This window comes from Podarcis gaigeae, assembly GCF_964106915.1.
Source record: "Podarcis gaigeae genome assembly, chromosome: 13".
In the NCBI taxonomy this organism is placed as follows: domain Eukaryota; kingdom Metazoa; phylum Chordata; class Lepidosauria; order Squamata; family Lacertidae; genus Podarcis; species Podarcis gaigeae.
The window spans coordinates 49960347-49966244 of NC_139689.1; positions in this window are offsets into that span (position 1 = coordinate 49960347).

The following is a 5898-nucleotide window of genomic DNA, read 5'->3' on the forward strand; positions in this document are numbered from 1 at the left end:
AAGTGGTGGGACATGGGTAGTGCTGTGGGTTAAACCACTGAGCCTTGGACCTGCCGATCAGAAGGTCAGTGGTTTGAATCCCCACAAGGGGAGGAGCTCCCATTGTTCTGTCCCAGTTCCTGCCAACCTAGCAGTGCGAAAGCACGTCAAAGTGCAAATAGATAAATAGGTACCGCTCTGGAGGGAAGTTAAACGGTGTTTCTGTATGCTGCTCTGGTTCGCCAGAAGCGGCTTAGTCATGCTGGCCACATGACCCGGAAGCTGTATGTTGGCTCCCTCGGCCAGTAAAGCGAGATGAGCGCCGCAACCTCAGAGTCAGCCACGACTGGACCTAATGGTCAGGGGTCCCTTTACCTTTACCTTTAAGTAAGTGGTAACGCCTGGCATGGAGAAAGTGGAAAGAGGAAAGTTGTTCTCCTACTTTCATGATACTAGAACTCATGGACATTCATTGAAGCTGAATGTTGAAATATTCAGGACAGATAAAATTAAACTATGACACTGGCTCCTACAGGAGGAGGCAATGATGACCATCAACTTGGATATTTTTTTTTAAAAAAGGATTAAACAAATTCATGGAGGTGAGTGTCATGCAATTCTACTCAATATTGATCCAGAGCAGAACTCCAACATATAGCTAGCAGAGTAAAAATTTAAACACATTGCAGGATTCCAAAAAAATAGACCAGAGGCAATTAATATTTAATCTAGCAGAGCTTTACACATAATGGTCACGAATCCAATACATTCAGGAATGGCACTGTCCATAAGAAATCCAGTTGCAGCAGACTTAAACTTACAATAACTTATAATAAGTCTAAACCTTAACACTATATACAGAACACCACACCAGAAGGAAGAGAGGTAGAAAGTGAAAGGGAAAAGGAAATCCAGGCTCCTTCTGGCCTTACGTTTATAGTCAGCATGACCTTGACAAGAAAGAGATAAGAGAACCAGTTTAAACCAGCTGTACTGGGCCTCTCTGAAGGAATGACCAGTGGTAGAGGAAGGGGGTGAGGGGGATGAGGTCCGCCCTGGGTGTCATCACTAGGGGGGGGGGTGACAAAATGAGTTTTTAAAAAATTGGGCTCACGAAACTTTTTAGGAGTGAAATAGTGGCTTAGGCATCTGCAGGTTCCATGCTGCCTGAAATGGCAACGTGGGACTTGCATCTGCCTACTGCCTCTCACTCAGCCCTTGGAAAGGGCTTGCCTTGCCCCCATGGGCAGATCACCCCGCCCCCGGCTGCAGGACATGCCCCCACACCAGGCACCCAAGCGGTTAGCTACGCTGCTGGGAATAACCCAAACACCATGAAGCTTCTGTTTCTTTCACACAGAGAAGCTTCCAGAACCTTCTTGAATTAAGTAGAATAGGAACGATCTCAACACATCAGATCAATACTTTCTGCACTGAGAAATGGAAACTGACAGTGAGATTTATTGATGGCTAGTAGTCACAAAGGCAATGTTCTGCCCTCCACAGTTGGAGGCAGCAGAAAACACAGAAGGAGAGAGCTGCCCTTGCGCTCACATCCTGTACAGGCATCCAGCTGGCCACAGTGAGAACACTGTGCTGGACTAAATGGACTACTGGCCTGATCCAACAGGCTCTTCGTATGTTCTTACAGGGTGGAACTCATGAGTCCTTCAGCACCACCTTCTGAATATGTCCCACCAGAAATAGCTGGAGCCCCTATTACAGCATGCCCACTATCCACAATCTTAGGCTAAGTAGGCAGACACAGACTGAGCTAGAATTAAGAGGTTGAGGAGAACTAACAGTGTCACACACAAGCTCAGCCTGAGGGTGACCAGGCCTATTTCTGTTCCAAAACCAGACTGCAAACAAGCTGGCTTGCTCTCTCAAAAATTGTATTGCTCCTCTAGCAGTCAGAAATGGTCTACTCCACAATCTCAACACATTCTGTTGTGTGCTCAAGATACTGCTCTCTATCTCATGTTCCTATTGCTCAGTGATATGGTCTGGCAAATATGCTTGGAAGCAGGTGTGTGTTGTCCAGAGGCTCTCTGGAAGTCCCCATGTCATTCATTTTCCAGGTCTTCTTGCCTGTATCAGTAAAATGAGATTTGGTTGTCCTCCGATTATTTTTGTGGATCAAGTTTGACTTCTCAAGGCTGGCAAATGTGATTCGTAATTTTTATGCAAATAAGTGCACCTGTAAATTTGGCAAAAGCAACGTTTCTAAATGTGACTTTTTAATGAGCCAAATAAACAGAAAACATATTTTTCTGTTAGGACTCAAAATAATCAATGTTGACATATTTGAGGCCTGTGCATGAATTCAGATTAGTTTCTATCAAACTTTAAGATATGTTCACAGAAACAAATAAACAGGTTGGATCTGTGAAACCAAACTGATGTCTGGGGCTGTTGGAAGCTCACTTTGAGCTGTGTTTCAGGTGCCAACTTGGATTCCCCCTAAGTGTAATCCCTACAAGCTGACACTTCTTCCCCTTTGTAATGTCAGTTTGTAAAGGGAAAACTTTTGCTAATCTTATTCCAAACTTCTCTGTGATGACAAATGAGCTTTCCAGAGCTATTGACAACTGTATAGATTTTCCATTTAAAATACTTGTGGTTTAAAAGCCATGTCACCAGGAACCAGCTTATCAAAGTCCTTCTGCTGCAAATTGCTGTATTGTAAATACTTGATTAGTGTCTCCTGCACTTTCTAGAATGATACAAATGCCCCCCCACTCCCTACCCCCCAAAAAGCCAACACCAAAGAGGAACCAATTTAAGCAGGATGCAGAAGAAATGACTCACAGGGTACAGTTTCCCATTCCATCAATGTTTTCGGGTTTGCTAAATGAAGTGTCTAGCTGCTTGAACTTCAGGTTTGTATAAAGAATGGGTAGAACACAATCAAAGTCCAGCAATGACAATCCTTATTGATTTCAGTGGGAAAATAAAGCATGAGCTTAGCACTGGATCTTACAAGTCCTTGTCTCTGGCCAGATGGCATCCGTTGATTGGAAACACAAATGTTTTAATTTTAAATGCCACATCCATGCTTTGTTTTCTATAGCTGCAACATTTAGTTGATTAATCATTGGCTAATATATTTTTTTTAACAAAATCTGTTGTCTGGTTAATTAGTAGCACCTTTTTAATTAGTCAAAAGGTCTTTATCTATCCTATAGAAATGATTAATATTTCTGAAGAACAGATTGTGTGTTGTCCTAAATTGATGTTGTTAAATGTTTTTGATGCAGAAAATGCTAAAATTCTGTCAAAGGAAATGGTTACTTATCTAATTTTAGCAGCTCGTCTTGATCTCGCGTCAAGAACGAACACTGGACAGGTGGTATCACTCGCTGTGGAATATAATGATTATGAAGAAAACCACACATTCTTTAAAATTTAGGCAAAGACTAGAATCTCGTGACTCATTTTATATGGTATGATGTCCTGTTATTTCATACAAAGCAAACAATACATTTCCCAGACAACCATCACCATAAAGTTGGCATATTTGGCAATTTACTTTCATGTCATACATAATTCTGATACTTTTTATTGTATTTTTCTGTTACTAACCCTATTGTCTTCCTTATACAACTGAACTATTCTGTTTATTTACTGCTTTCATCATACAGCATACATGCCTAAGACAAAGTTTGGTACTCCATTCCTTTTATGTTTCTCCATTTCTTGGTTTTGTTGTTGCTCTCCTTGTTTCGTGCCTATTTAAAAATGCAAAATAGTGTTCGTATATACATAAAAAGTTCTTTATAGCTATTTTTAAAGGCTACCAATTAACAAGACAACAGATTAACTTTTTTCAGATTAAACCATTATTGAAATGAATACTTGGGTGACAGGTAGCATCTTAGAAAAAGCAATCTAAACTGGTGACAACAGCAATGCACACATACACCATTTAAATTTACCCCCAAAACACCACATTCCTTTACTTCAAAACTATTATTTTTATAAACACATGCAGAGTTCAGATTCAGCAAATTAATTTATTAATATTATTAATTATCTATCATGTTTTTAGTTGGGTAGTGGACCTACCTTTTAGACTTTCATGTCTTCACAACCCACCCTTTGTTAACGTTCTCCCTGTAAAAAATTAGATTGCAAGCTGCCTGAGGACAAACGCCTCTTTCAGTGATTTTTGTCGCCCCCCATGCCTTGTCATGGCATAATAATATTTCAGAGTGCATGTGAGTCTGTTCATCTGGGCACAGTGTCAGAAGCTGAGCTGGGAACTGGTTCTGTCTAGGGCAGCCTTGTAAACAAGTGCATAAGATTTACTAGCCTGACAAAAAGGTTGCTAGCCGGTTGGGGGTTGCAAAAGAGAGAGTGGGAGCTCCCCACCCCCGCCCCCAGCATGCTACTATGCTACAGAAGAAGGACAGGGTTCACTTTCACTCTTCCACCCACCTATTCACTTACCTGTATGGTATCCCTGCATGCAACACCTTCTTGCCTATGGACACTAGGCTGGTGCTTCAGTACAATGCTGATCTAGGGAACAGGTGAAGGAGCGAAGCCTGTTTCCCCCTAGGAAGTGCAGTAAATCTCTGTGCAGATTGATAAATACTCTCCAACATTTCTCCAATGAAAATGTTGTTGTTGTTTAGTCGTTTAGTCATGTCCAACTCTGTGTGACCCCATGGACCAGAGCACGCCAGGCACTTCTGTCTTCCACTGCCTTCCGCAGTTTGGTCAAACTCATGTTGGTATCTTCGAGAACACTGTCCAACCATCTTGTCCTCTGTCGTCCCCTTCTCCTTGTGCCCTCCATCTTTCCCAACATCAGGGTCTTTTCCAGGGAGTCTTCTCTTCTCATGAGGTGGCCGAAGTATTGGAGCTTCAGCTTCACGATCTGTCCTTCCAGTGAGCACTCAGGGCTGATTTCCTTCAGAATGGAGAGGTTTGATCTTCTTGCAGTCCATGGGACTCTCAAGAGTCTCCTCCAGACCATAATTCAAAAGCATCAATTCTTCGGCGATCAGCCTTCTTTATGGTCCAGCTCTCACTTCCATACATCACTACTGGGAAAACGGGATGCCCTATTCCATGATACTGTAATAACAACAATAATTTTGTTATCTGTACCCTACCCATCTGATTTGGCTGCACCAGCCACTCTGGGCAGCTTCATATATATATATATATATATATATATATATATATATATATATATATATACACACACACACACATAATAAAACAGTTATTTTTTTAAAAAAATTCCCTACACAGGGCTGTCTTCAGATGTCTTCTGAAGGTTGTATAGTTCCTCATCTCTTTGGTTCCGAGGTCGCATAACTCCATACCCACCAACATTTCTCCAATGAAAACAGGGATGTCCTAAGGAAAAGTGGGACATTCCAGGATCAAAGCAAAAAGCAGGGTGGCTTCTGTAAATCTGGAACTGTCCCTGGAAAACAGGGACACTGGGAGGGTCTGCTCTTCTGTCTTTGCATGTTTAAAAATTCTGAGCTCACAATGACAGAGACTGATTCTCCAGAATACATTAGCCTCTTTTTCTTTTTAATTATTTATTTGGTTTTTCAGATTAAAATTTTACAGTTGCATATTCAACATACAACATAAAAACAAGATTCCAAGGAATCTCTTTCCCTCCTCCCCTCTCCTCTGTGGGTCCTATTGTTCATCATTTCCTCCTGCATCTTTTATAATAATCCTAATCTCTATTGTATCCAAAATTCACCATTAAACTATACGTCCTACTAACCATTTTAACTGTTTACAATGGTCTTCAAGATAAGTTATAAATTTTCCCCATTCCTTATTAAATTTTTGGCCTTCTTGATTTCTGATTCTTCCGGTAATTTTAGCCATTTCAGCATAATCCATCAATTTGTGGAATACTTTAGCTTCCTTAACATCACC